This window comes from Mus musculus, chromosome 14, assembly GCF_000001635.26.
Source record: "Mus musculus strain C57BL/6J chromosome 14, GRCm38.p6 C57BL/6J".
NCBI classification, from domain to species: Eukaryota; Metazoa; Chordata; class Mammalia; order Rodentia; family Muridae; genus Mus; species Mus musculus.
The window spans coordinates 67,332,574-67,347,210 of NC_000080.6; the positions used below are offsets into that span (position 1 = coordinate 67,332,574).

General features: G+C 45.1%; 1 protein-coding gene and 1 long non-coding RNA gene across 4 annotated transcripts in view; one reads left to right on the forward strand and one right to left on the reverse strand.

Annotated features, from left to right (window-relative positions):
* Window positions 1-14,637, forward strand: part of Ebf2 (early B cell factor 2) — a 197,661-nt gene that overhangs the window by 99,282 nt on the left and 83,742 nt on the right. The window lies entirely within an intron of this gene.
* Window positions 1-14,637, reverse strand: part of 4930438E09Rik (RIKEN cDNA 4930438E09 gene) — a 65,701-nt gene that overhangs the window by 532 nt on the left and 50,532 nt on the right. The gene's annotated exons all lie outside the window — the stretch shown is intronic.

A 14,637-nucleotide genomic window follows, 5' to 3' on the forward strand; every position in this document is an offset into this window, starting at 1 on the left:
TACAGGATCGACACAGACATGGGAGGGAGGTGCTGCAACCAGGAGGGAAAAGGGCCAGGTCATCAAAGGATTCCTAGTTACACTAAGGTACTAAGGAGTACACTCCTGGGTACACAGGTCTGAGAGCTGTGACTTTGGACAGTTTACTCAAAACAGTTCGGTAGGAATGGAACGTTATCAAATTTGACTTTGAGTAGGCCTGGAGTGTGGGGTTTGGTGAGCTATGGGGGAGTCACTAGGGGACCATTAGCTGTAACCGGACCAAAAGATCTAGAGGTCTGATTAAGGCAGCTGCTGTTACTAGAGAGTAGAGGAATGAGGTACTTTGAGATAGAATCACAAGAGTTTGATTGGGTTTGAAAATGAGACTTGAGAAGGAATTTGAGTCATAAGTGTAGGATTAGGGCTAGGTGGCTGGAGAGTATGTTAGTCTACCTTTTGTTGCTACAAGAAAATGCATGCAGCTAAGAATCTTTAGAGTGAAAGGAGGTTTCTGAGTCTGATTCAAGTTTAAGGGCTGCACCATGAAATGACTTTCTCTGCTTCTTCCCCCTTCTTCAAATATTTACTCATTTTTATTTTATGTGTGTGAGTGTTTGCCTGCATGTGTATATGTGTACCGCATGCATGCCTGATACCTATGAAGGTCAAAAGAAGGTGTTAGATTTCCCGGAAGTGAAGTTATAGATGGTTGTGAGTTTCCATGGGGGTGCTGGAAGCCAAATCCAAGTCCTCTGCCAGAGCATCCCATGCTCTGAACCACTGAGCCATCTCTCCAGGCCTTCCTTCCTTCCTCTTACACAGCCACTGGTATTCAATGATGGGGGTTGATCTTGAGGGTCTTATCTAACCCTACTTATTTTCCACACATTAAATTTCTAGTGTTAGTACCACAGTGCTGATTCTGTTTCAACACATGAACCCTTTAGGGACTCAATAGAGTTCTAGGTAAACCACAGCAGGGGGCCAATGCCACATAGTAGGGTCATTGAGAGGCAGGATCTGGCCTGGTTAATGGTGATGCTGTGATTTAGGTTAAGGAAGCTATAGAAATCAAGGAGAGGAAATCTTTTCTCAAGGCAGCAGTTCCCCCTCAGCCACACTCCGGATGACTGGCTTTGGTACGTTTCCATTTCTTTGTGCAATATCTTCTTCTCTTGCAGCATGTTTGCCTGGATAAGATGGGATGGAGCAGGCCAGGCACAGGTCTCCCATTAGAGCCAACTCCTGTTCCCAGGAGTTTACACAGTAGGCCCTTTCATATACATGCTCCTGACTCTACTCCTAGCTATAACTCACGCTCTCTGTCCCATTGCCAAGGGGTATTGTTACTATGCCCTCCCAGATGAAATGTGACAGCCAAGCTTGGGTGTTTGGTCTAGTAGAGGTAGGTGGATCTTGTCTTTTGTTGTTCAATTTTGTGGGATGGTGCCTTGTTATATAACCCAACTTGGCCTCCGGATCCTCCTGCTTCAGCCTCCCAAGTGCGGAGATTACGGGTTCCCATGCGGATGCATAGACTTAGATGATCCTGGAGGCCAAATCACTGTGTGTGTGTGTATGTGTGTGTGTGTGTGTGTGTGTGTGCATGCGCGTGCACACGTGCAAGTGTGAAGATTGCATGTGTGCATGGTATATTTGCAAGTAGGGACCAGGAAACCACCTCAGTTGTTGTTTCTCAGATACTATCTCTTTTCTGGGGGGTTAGGGAATGGAGATAAGGCGAGGCAGGCGCTTTACCAAATGAGTCATCTCCCCAGCCCCTGGGGCCCTCTTCCATAATAAATACTGAGTTCTGAAATCGGCATTTCCCATCATGCTAGACAGTAGGAGTGATGGTTTGGGCCCATGAGGACTTGATCTTTATTGACAGGCAGACCAGGGAGGTGGCATCACTCTGCCAGCTTGGACAGTCCTTCAAGCTGCATCTTGTTGAGTTTGTTTGTTTTTTTAATACCACAAGGCAGCATAATGTATTACTTACTGGGAAAGGCTCTTTGACCGTCAATGAAAGCAAGACACTTCAGTGGCTTGGGGAGTCCCAGATCCTTGTGTAGCACTGAGAGTATGAATACACCACACACACACACACACACACTCTCTCTCTCTCTCTCTCTCTCTCTCTCTCTCTCTCTCTCTCTCTCAACAGAGTTGGAATCAGAGTGATTCTCCCCCCATAGCATGCATTTAACTACCCATAATTCTAGTTGGAAACTCAAATTTAGTGGTCCTCCGTAGGCTTCATTCACACAACAAAATCCCCACAGACCCCCACTGTGCCCTCAACAGAAACTCACTCAAGTTACAAGAGGTTTGAAGGCGAGGAGCAAACACTTGATTCTGTGTGACAGACTCCCTTCCCATGTGTTGATATTTTGGCCAAGAGACTCTCCATACTGGTGAATGTAGATGGTCTCTTTCTTGCTTTCTAGCTACTGGTGCCAGAGGCTTCATTCGGATGAAGACCCAGAGGAGAAAATCAACAGAAATGTAGAAGAGATGGGAGCCGTTGCCAGGTTATGGAGTCTAGCCATTCCCAGAGAAACCCATAGAATTGCAGAGGGGAAAAAACCATCAGAAATGGATCTGTCATCTAATAGGAACTTGTGTGAAACCAGATAGATGCAGGGTTCAGCTCTGGGGCCACAGCAAAGGAATGCTGACAAACTAGGCCTATGTCAAAGGACAGCCACTAGAATCTTGCAGGCTCCAAAACCAGCCGAGGCAAACGTAGTCTGGGCGATAAAGCCTTGATAAGCTAGGCAAGAGTCTAGGGTGGGGGCCACATAGCAGTTGCCACTGTAAAGAAATAATAAATCTGTCTTTGTCCTTGTGGGTTCTTCTTTTCTTTCTTTTTTTTTCATTTGTTTGTTTCTAGTTTTCTTTTGTGTTGTTTTTCCCCTTAAGACAGTGTTTCACTATACAGACCTGGCTAGCCTGTAACTCACCATATAGACCAGGCTAGCTTTAAACTTAACAAAGATTCACTCACCTTTCCTTCCATAGTGTGCTGGGATTCCAGGTGATCGCCTAGCATAGTGTTTTCTTTTTGAGAACTTGGAATCCCAAGGGGTCCATGGGTGTTTTGAGTGCAGGCCTGAGAACCTGTGTCTTCTGCCAGGTCAGAAAATCAGGGGTGCTCAGTGGGGTGGACCACTGTATTGACAACTGAATGCCCGAGGAGTTTATGGAAAGCTGACTATGTGGGGACTCCTGTGCTGCACAGTGGGGAATCCAACTGTGCTCTTTGACCTCTGCTTGCGAGCACTTTATAGTCTTATCAGGGGAAAAGAAGATCGATCGATCGGGATGCCTGACAGTAAATCAGCCACATTGCACCAGGGAGTCTAAAGGGTCCTCGAGGTGTGGCTAGAGGATGCTCTTGAGTTTGAAGGTGTGAATGACCACTTGCTGAGAGCTGGGGCCCAGTGTTGCCCATTAACTTCATGCTTTGAGTTTACTTCCCATGCCTGGTCATCTTGTCTCTTGTCTCTGCAGTAGCTTACAGCTAGGACTCTGCTTCCTGCTTTTTCTATGCCTCTCCAGAGTCCCCAGTATGAGCGGAGCTAGTAGCATGCTTAGCACATCTGAAGTGGGAAGGTATGAAAGGATGGATCTTTTAAGTGGAGATTCCCTCCTTTTAGAGCACAGAAGAGTGTGAAAAGCAGCCATGCTCTGTGACATCACAGAGGGTGTAGGCACTGGGCAGGGAGGTGTGAGCAGCCACTGTGGGGGTGTACAGCTTCCATAGCCACTTTGAACTGCAGCCTCCGGAACTGCTCACTAAATTATCAGGGCAGGAGACATGTGTGCAGTCTCCGATTTAGGCTTAAGGAAGCACAGAAGCCCCACCCACTCCATCTCTAGAGCTACTTTGCCATATATGCAACTTTGAAGTAGCCAGAGGAGGGGGCTGGGTGGGGACTCTGCCCCCTACAGCGACCTTAGGTGGCAGTTAATCCCTATGGAGCCTCTCTAAAAGGGGGACAGGCCCCATGGGGACCTTGTGTCCATTTGCTAATGACTGTAAAAAGCTGCCCCAAGCCCCCAAGCACCAGAGGAGTACTCTCTGCAGTGAAGGGAATGAGAAAAAAAAAAAAAAAAAAAAAAAAAAAACCTCAGCTCTGTGAGGACACGTGACCTCGAGGCTTTGGAGGGACCTTTCTCAGCTTCTCTCCATGGTGAACCAAGTTCAGTGGGACTGTGATTCAGGCCATTTAAGGACCTAGGGACTTCTAGGTAACACAACTAAGCCCTGGAAGAAGAAGGATCATTCTGGTTAGGGATGCAAGGCATTTGAGGATATGAGAGAAGTTATTGGGGATATGCTGCTGATTATATATATATATATATATATATATATATACATGCATAAACACACTCACATTATACATATATTTTACGTGTAAGACACTAGGACAGTAAATGTCTGGGAGAGTCCTCCATGTCTCTGGGACTAAAGTATGTGCACACAAACACACAGAAAGATGGGCTTTGTGCAGTGCCACATTCCCTCAAATCTATTGTACCCCAGCTAGGCTGAGAAGTGAACGCACTCCCTGTCCCCATACCTGATGGTCATCACGGGCCATACATAAATTGTCTTAGTAGTCAGCATTCCAAACTAGAAAAGCTTTTAGTTGCTAGTTGTGAGTGTGTCCAAAAGATCTGCTATAGAGATACGTGTAAAACATCTTTAAAGGGGGCTTATGGAGATGGCTCAGTGGTAAAGTGCTTACGTGCAAGCATGAAGACCTGAGTTCAATCCCCACAACCTGTGTTAAAACTCGGGCAGGGTGGTACACACTGATAACCCCAGTGCTGGGGAGACAGGGACAGAGACAGGCAGATCTCTGAGTTCAGCCAGCTCAGCCTACCTGGTGAGTTCCAGGCCATTGAGAGCCCCTGTCTCAAAAACAAAAAAATGGTAGACAGTCTGAAGAACACACACACACACACACACACACACACACACACACACACACACACACACAGCCACTCAGGGTAGTGTTTAACAACACAGTGGGGCTTCTGTCCAGTTCTCTTTGGAAGCATTTCTCTTCTCAGCTTCATTTCCTCCCCAGATGGAGGGCTGACAGCGGGCCAAGCATTATACCGAAGGCAATTACATCGTGCGCTCAGAAAGTTTACTATCTAACTGGTCTCCTCCCTTTAACAAACACCAACCTCAACCAGAGGGGGTTTCTTTAGAGCACAGGTTGCTGAAGGGACTTGTAAATGTCTGTGTGCGAACTAGAAGGCATGCTCCGAGCCCCATCAAGCGACCCCATATGGGTGTGTAGTTTCTCACATGTGTTTCTTACACACTGTGGGCAAGAACATGTGTACTTCTCTCTCCAACATTTGTGTCCTCTGCTGTCCTGTGAATCCTGATGCAGTGGGAATGGGCTCTTCCCCTCTCCCCAGACTCCAGTACAGTGGCAATTGCTGACCCACGGAGTGTGTTCTGAGCAAACAAGAGGTCCTAGCACTTGGGACCACTTTGGGACAGTGCAGACTTGCTTTGGACACCTACATTGCATTTTTAAAACAAAGGTTACAGGTGTTACCAACAATGGTTTTCTGGGATTACGGTTTCTGTAAAACTAGAAGAAAGAGAACTAGCAAGAAGGGATAGATGTGGATCACACACTCTGGCATGTTGGCGACTAAGAACTTCTGCTTGATCCTTCTGGTCATACTGGGCCCCTTTGGTGTTCTTCCACTCATTGGAACACAGAACAGGAGTCCAGCAATGGTGGGAACATGGCTTCTGTTACACTTGCCCCACCCAGGAGTCTTCCTTGAGTGCTCTGTCTTGTTTCCCCAAACATATCAGATACAAAAGGAAAACAAAGTTTAGGGCATCATCTCTGCTTTGGGAGATACCAAGTGGTCATCCTGTTGAGTAGCAGTGGCCCTGCAGGGTAGCAGAAGGCCCCGGGACTGTAGAAGGCTTGTCATCCACTCCTGCCACTCACTGCTGTCTACCCTTCCCACCCATGAGGTTTGGCATCACACCCCACCAGCTCACTCACAAAATAATATGTGGAGAATACATTCTAGGCATACAGTGCCATACATATTGATATAAAGTATCCTTATAATTGTTATTAGAACTTGCCAGAGTGAAATAGATCTTTTTAAGATGAAGTTGTTTGGCACACGGGGAAAATAACCCATGCCGTCAGCCCTGCACAGAGCTAGCGAGCATTTACTGGTCCGCTGTGGGTGGGGGGAGGGTGGAGACAGCAGTGGTTGGGGGTCTCTTTCCCTGTACACATATTCCGCATGCCTTCCCTCACGACACACACGGAGAAGGTAATGAATGAAATCATTCTTGCCATCACCTGGTTTAAATCATGACTTGCCCAGTGAAATGGGAGAGTTGCCTATTTTAAGGTCTTGGAGAACTCGGGCAGAAATCAAGCTTTTCATTTCAGATGGGCCACTAAAAGGACCTCTCCCAGCCGTGGTTTCCTTTGTCACAATATTAAAGATTAAAGATGGAAGGAAATGATGGCAGAGAATATCTTTCACCTCTGGGATTCAGTTTCTACACAGCCATACTGCCCAGTGCTGGAATATGGGGGAAATGATCTGGCCTACAGGGAATGAGTATTCACAGACCCTTGGAAGCATGGTGCCTGCTGAGCAGAGCAGAGCCTCCGCAAAGGCCCAGCCCTTACCTTACTGTCTTCTGTTCCTATGTCAGAAAACTATACAGTTTGGAAGGTCCATGTGAGTCTCAGCATGAGATATGAAACCTGTATTGTAGACTATTCTTCAGTTTTAAGTCATTGCTCATTCTGGCTCTACCACCAGCATCAGGGAGCATGGGGGTCCCCAGCTATTCTTCCCCATGAGACCCTGTTCAGTTCTATTTGTTTTCATTTAAAATTTTATTTTTTATTGTTGTGTGTATATGATGCGCGCGCGTGTGTGTGTGTATGTATGTGTGTGTGTGTATATGTATGTGTGTGTGTATGTGTGTGTGTGTATGTGTGTGTGTGTGTGTATGTGTATGTATGTGTGTGTATGTTTGTGTATGCGTGTGTATGTGTGTGTATGTATGCATATGTTTGTGTATGTGTGTGTGTATGTGTGTGTGTGTATGTGTATGTATGTGTGTGTATGTGTATGTTTGTGTATGTGTGTGTATGTATGCGTATGTTTGTGTATGTGTGTGTATGTGTATGAGTGCAGGCACTCATGCTGCACAGCACATGTGGAGTGGTCAGAGCTGCTGGAGTCTGTTCTGTTTCACTGTGGATCAACCCAGGTCATCAGGCTTGTGTGGGAAGTGCTTCTATCCACGGAGTCATCTCTACGGCTATTTTTTTCTTTTTCTTTGGATACAGGTGTTCATCTAGCTCAGACTAGTCTTTAAACTGCTATGTAGTTGAGGCTGGCTTTGAATTCCTGATCCCCCTTCCTCTACCTCCCAAATTCTAGCATTATCAAGATACATCACTGGGCCTGGTTTTATCATGCAGTAGTCTCGTGGTAATATTCCTGAGTGCCTTTACGACATACTCTACCGGCAAGATTTGACTTTTCTTTTTTTTTTTTTTTTTTAAGATTTGACTTTTCTAATCATCATTTACAACACATGCATATATTAATGCTGATGAACACACACATAGATAGCATGCTTACGTATAAACATAGATAATTATCAATATATCGATATGCAATATGTTTATATGTACTCATCACATGTAGCTTGTCAGATGCTCATCGTACATGGTTTGAGTATCTAAGAGTTTCATCATCGTCTAGTCGCATCTATTTAGCCCCACAGAAGTTCTTTCCAGCACCCTTGAAGATGGTTAGCTACTGCAATGAGGATCTCGCCCACAGAGGCAGCTGGCTTTGACTTTGGTTCTGTGACAGTGTTGCAAGTCTTCCTCCTGTTGAGCCAGGCCTGATTGTGTGGGTGATTACAGCCACACGTTCTTGTTTCTGCCTTCTGGAGCACAGATCATCTAAGGCTAGCAGTGTGTGCTCTGTCTCCCGCCGCCCTCACTCACCTAACTCCCCCTCCCTGCTCCACAGATAAGGACACAATAAAACGTCAAGTTGCCAGTCCTTGGGTCCATTGGTAGTGGGACATATCACAGCTTAAGCAGGACTACCTGCCCTGAGGTTTCTGAGGGTACTCTAGGACCTCCCTGAACCACATACAAGTAGGCTACCTGTTTAAAGATGAAGGTCTCATTTCATCTTACCAACAACACGCCCCATCGTATAGCTTTAGCGTCCTTTGTTAAGTGTTTTCATTACATGATTAGTAAAAGGTCTTTCTGAATGATCCAGACCAGCTCATGAGAATGGATCCAGGCCACCCACACATGACAGTGTGTCCCCACCCATGTTCACCCTGCCCCTCAGACACATGCAACTAAACTGACATGTCAGGAAACTCTTGGCTAAGCAGTCTTGTGTTAGTATTTCCACACCAAATAAAACCATAGCAAGAAAACAGATAATACATAGATAGCACTGAATTTTAAAATAATGCTCTCAGCCTGAAAAATCCCCAGTGATGTCAAAGAAAATCATTAGAAAAATAAGAAGAGCAGAAAAGGTGGTGGTGGGGGGGATTTGAGCTTTGTTGGTCAGAATATGAACTGCTACCCTTGTTTGTCTCTGAGTTTTGTTAAGTTTCTCATTTTGTCTTAATAGTGAGGTCACCCTGCAGAAAAATGCACGGTAGCTGTGTTCTTGTGGAGCAGAAGGGAAAGATGAGACTGAAAGGTACAAACACCATGTCCCTCACTGGGAGTCCTTGCAGGGGCAGGGCAGGGGTGAGGGCTTCTGAGAGACTCAGCAGTGAGCAGATGAAAAGGGACAGTCTCCAGTGTCTTGGAGACAGCTGATCATGTGCAAGGTTCCACAGCATGATGAAAGGAGCTGTGGCAATCCTTTAAGACTCCCTATCTTCCCAGGACCGGTCATAATTTACAAGTAAGGACACGAAGGCTCAGAAATCTCTAGCGATGTGTCTGCCACCCTGTGACTAACATGGCAGAGCCGAGATTAGAACCTTGGTCTTTGGGTCTTAGCCTGCTATGGTCAGGTCCTCACTGACCCCTCACTGAGGAGAGCAGATGACTTTGTCTTATGGTTGGGACGATGGTTCTTCCCATCCTTCTGCAAGAACAGGCTTGGATGGCTTCCCCTCAGCCACAAATCAGATCTTATCATCGTCCCCACCAATGACCAGCCACAGCTCCAAGTCACCAACTGTTAAAGATGGAGTGTTTCTCATATTTCAATTTAGTACTTATGAGATTGGGTACGTATCATCTGTATTTGCTGTCAATGAAGGATGAATTTTAACAACTGTATAAGTAGAGCCAAAAAAAAAAAAAAAAAAAAAAAACCCACAAGGAAGGAGAAGAGAAAACTAGGCTTTTTATTTTTTTCAAAGTAAAGGAGGAAAAAAAAAAAAAAAAACCAACACAAGCACAAAGGAACACCCTGGCTAAGAGTGGGAGGGGAAAGCGGTGGGAGCTAATACCTCAAGATGCATTGAAACATTTTAGGGAATTAGGGAATTCTGATCTCTTGAAAAAAAAAAGGAAAATTAATATTAAAGACAAGCTGTGAGTTTCCATCTGGCCTTGCCGCTTTCGACTAACGCTTCCATGACGGAATTCATCTGTCCATCAACTGTCAAAAATTCTCCTGTCAGTAAATCCCACGATACCCCGGCAAGCCCACCCCGCTCAAAATATTCCTTGCCACAAACTATTCCGAATTCTGAATCCCTTTTCTCAGATCTCCCCACTATAAGACATAAAAGTTGTGGCTTCCTACCACCTCAGCTCCATTTTCTCTCTTCCTTTCCTCTCCCCTCCAACCCATCCTCTAGTATCAGGGTACAGGGGAAGCTGTATGGTAAAATTGGGGATCCCCCGGTCGCTGAGAGTCTGCATTCCCACCAAGATTCGTCCAAGCTCTTCTGCTGGCGTCTGACAACAGACAGCCCACATCTGTTTTAAAACATGGAGTACTTATGAAGTGTGAACTCCCTACTGTTTAATGTAACTACGTGACTATTTAATGTACACAGTGGTAGAGGCACTCAGAATGCCAAACTGTTGTGACATGCCTGAAGGACATATATAAACACAATGTACTGTGGTTTATTGTCACAAAGAGCATCGATGCCACCAATAGGAAGATCTGACTGCTTGCCATTGGAGGCAATTGAGGAAGGAAAAATGTCTGAGGTGCTTTCTCTGGACCTGTCACTCCAATCCATCCCATAATTCATACAGGATAGATGACTCGACCTGTAATACTTCCAGAATGGGCTTTTTAAAACATTCCGTTTCAATTGCTTAAATTCCAGATTTTTTGCAATGAGTTGTCCTTTAAGTTAATCTGAGTGTGTGATGCAGTGGACACAGGAGGATGCAGAGCTACTAAAGGCTTGGCTTCTTGTGGAAACTTGGTTCACCTTTGGGGGACTGAATGAAGAGTTTTCAGGTGGTAGAAACGTCAGGTAACACTTTGGTATTGCTTGCGGCTGACTTGGGGACATTAGTTTTCTATGCATTATTATCGACAGAGAAACATCTACAGCCTTTGCCTGTGTTAATACCTAAATAAAAGGCAAGGTTTTAAAGCTTTGCAAAAAATTTTTTTATACATTTCTCCCAAAGGTGAATTCTCATACCTTCTGACATCTCATTAATCGATTGACCAGAATCTGTTATTTTTACATTCCGTTGCTACAATTCTAATTAACCTTTGCTAGTTAAATACTTACCCCCCAAAATTGTAGCCCTTTTCCTCTAATGCAAAAATTTCAGGAAAACCTTTTTCTTGTTGTTAGCCCTTAATTAGGCATTAAGTGGGCAGGGATGGGTGTTTCATGGCATCTACTGCTCCTCGTAAAGGGTTTTTGAAATGTTAGGATAAAATCTTAAGGTACAAAACACATAGGAAGTGTGTGCTGCACCAAAGCTTCGGAGATAGATCAGGCTCTCCTTAGACATACAGTTCTCACGCTTTTAAAATTCTAGGCCGACATGTCTCAGAAAATAAATACATTCATGGTAAGCAATATGAAATGTTTCTCCAAAGAACAGCAACAAAACACACCCCAGGAGAATCGCTGGAGGCTGAGAAAGAGAAGGACCCACTTTAAAGATAAACCTTAAACTGATACTGCTGTGGATTTTGGAACGTTCAGCCTCACTCATTATTTCTAGATGCAGGAAGACCCCGTTATTCAGCACGCTTATCCCAGGCCCTGCCTATGTGATTTGGGGTTCCTCTAGACTTTTAGGTTACTGTGTCCTGTTGTTTGAAGAATTTTCTCTAATAACTTAGCTGTCAGATTAGTGAATCTGAGTGGGTCTTTTAGGGAAAAAAAAGTGGTAAATGTTCTCTTCCTTCCGTATAAGTACAGGCCGTGTCCTGTTCAAGGGCTAAGGACGTTCTTTTAAAGCTTATTTTAAAATGACAGTTTGAAGAACCCAAGGCCAGAAAAACTCAGCCACACGACCCTGAAAGGGCAGGAAACCACTTTTTTTTTTTTTTGCAGATCTGGGGAAATGGAAAGTTTGGGTCTGAGGTCTTGTAGAAACAGATTGGCATTTTAAAAAAATGTAGTGAATGTGCTGGTGTGGCCCGGTCGCAGTTTCATAGCATATTCTCCAGTTTTCACGAGAGACGCGGCTCACCGCCCCCTCTACCCCCCCCCCCCCCCCAGCAATCCCATTCTGTGTAACACCTCACACTGCTCCTAACGGCGAGAAGTTTCTGGTTACAGGGCTGCAGTGGCCGTCTAACATTACCAGTCTTCCGCAGCCTCCAAACGGGACTTGAACAAGGCTTTTTGTTTTAATCTCCTTTCTCCCCGCTGGTTGCAACTTTGGGAGGGGACGCCAAGGTTCGCCACGCAAACAGGGTTAGTGCCTCTTTAAGGAATATTTAAATTGCATTTCCTACTGTCAGTTAAGTCTCATCAATCATGTTTTTAATTAAAAAGAAGGACATCTACATCCCACTTCCCACTCAAAGTGCATAATGAAATTGTAGATTGGGGCTGGGCTAGAGAATCTCAGCTCCGCTTTGTGCATCCAGTGGGGGAAGCAGGGAGGTCAGAAACAGTGGCGCATACGCAAGTGGCAAACAAATAACACTCCTGATAGGGCCGGGTGACATGTGTCAACCCTTGTCATCGAGAAACAAGAAAGGCAATGTGCCCAGACAAAGGGTAGGGTGGAATCTCTACACAGTGGCAGAACCTGACCCACGCGCGAGGGCTTTGTGTAGCAGACGCGGTCTCTCATTGTTCTGTGACTGCCTCCCCAGTACCCCTGACAACAGCCATCGCCGCTGGCATTCCACCCTGACATCTGTTCAGCTTTATTGATGCGGCCCTGGAGGAATTCCCAGTGTAAACAGGGAAATTCTCTAAGGGAGCCCCGTGTTGTAAAAGGATGAGCTGCACAACGCAGAGATTTAACCACTATTTAAAGGTGTGACACATGATTGAAAGTGACTTGATTTTTCCCCCCTTTCCAATCCCACCTCCCTCTCCACCCTTAACTGTATTTGGCACAAACTAGCTTCAGCGACACCCCACCTCCCTCTGCTCCTTGCTTTGTTTTCCTGATGTATAACTGTTAGGAGAAATGAAGGATGGGGGTTGGGGGTTGCTGAGTACCACCATCCAAAACAGCCATTAAAAAAAAATTCTGGGTTACAGTCAATTGCATCTAGTTTGTTGCGCTGGGATCCTGCCTGCTGCCCACCCACACTCCTGGCAAGAAACAGCTTGAAAGTCACTTGGTCCTGTGGCAGAGGCCAGTGGGGTGGGCTTTGTCCTCCCACTAAGCAGCAAGTGTGGCAGTTTACAGCCCCAGAGTGAAACCTGGTCGGACAAATTCTGGCCATGCTCTGCTTCAGGGACTTAACTATGGAATTTTGGCAATGGAACCATAGGATGGATATATATATATATATATATATATATATATATATATATATATATATATCTCCAGACCTGATGGGACGTGCAAAGCATCCGTCATTGCTCTAGCAAATGCATGTTTGCTCCAAGGCCAGTTCTAAAATGTTGCAGCTTAGATCAACTTCTTGGCAGACATTCAAGTATAGGGAGTGTCGCACAAGCTCTGGCCACTAACATTTTGTTGCTTCAGTTAAATGTGCAGCACTGGCTGGGCCCTGTGCACTGTGACTGCATGGAGTGAGCATTGAACTTGACTTGGACTGTGGGGGTGGAACGTATTTTGCCAGGCTGTGGGTCGTAGTTCCAGACCCTGCTGATAGATGGCAAAATTGAAAAGCTACAGTGATTTCCTCTTGGGCTGAATCAGAATAAATGAGGTTCTGGGTTACCATAATCAAGGCAAAAGAAAATGGCAACATTATCAGAGTATGAAGTCCAAAGCCACAAAAGAAAAGTCTCTCTAGGGGAGTGTTTTCAAAGAACAGAAATCTAAAAGAAGGTGGGTGTGTGTGTGTGTGTGTGTGTGTGTGTGTGTGTGTAAGGGGTTATCTGTGTCTAAGTGGATAGTGTATGGGTGTATCTGTGTATATGATGGAGATTATGTGTGTCTAAGTGTGGTGTGTATATAAACTTTAATTCGTAGGCTGGTTTTCACCTAGTGTGTTAATATTGGCATTCAGCTATCTGGTCTTTCCCCTACATTCTACAAGGCAGCAGGACTTCAAGTGGAAGTCTTCAGAAGATCGGACTCACATCTCCACAGTTTAAATGTTTCACTTAAAGCAATGGAAACACTGTATAGATTTTTGTTTCTAAAAGTAACTTATGTGTAGCATACTCATTTCACACAGTTTAGAAAATATGAACAAAAAGTACAAAATGAGAAGGAAATGGCCCCAGTAAACCACCGCCCAATCAGAGTGGTAACCCTTCAGAGTTACCACTCTTCCTGTCTTCCCTTTCTCTTTCAAAAACAAAAACAAAAAAAAAATAGTGTGGTGATTTTACATTCTCGCCCTTTAATCTGTTTACTTCTTAGCACATCTGCCTTTTGGTGTCATCGGATACCCTCTTATGACATCACTGAGTAACTGTCATCTTTGGGACAAATATAGTTTCTACTATTTTGTCCTTTGTAGGCAGTACTACAAAGAACATCGCATGGCAGGGAGAGCTTTCCGCATAGGAAAAGCTCCTTTAAGACAAATCCTGGACACAGGGTTCTGGGGCTGGTGGCTGTGCATGCTCTCAGAGATCCTCGGTCATATTGCTTTAGAGCCAGAGAGATTGTCCCAACTTCGACTCCCTCTGTAGTAGATAGGAGGGTTCTGGAATAGAAGCCCAGTGGGCGCATTCAGGGATTCCCTTATAGCGCAGCAGACTGCACAGGGAAGCCAGAGTCCCTTCTCTATAGATACACGGCGCGCTTCTAATTAATATGTCCCTTCCCGGTCCCTTCCCATCTGTATTTTTCTGCCACAGTGATGGAAAGCAGCGAGTACTAGCATCTCCGTGCTGATAAAAGACACAATTCTAACGACATCCTACGTTCCTCCCTGTCAATTTAAAATGAAAAATAAGTTAACGTTGACATTTTCGCCAGTCACAGCTTTTAGCCCAAACTGAAAATAGGATCCAGA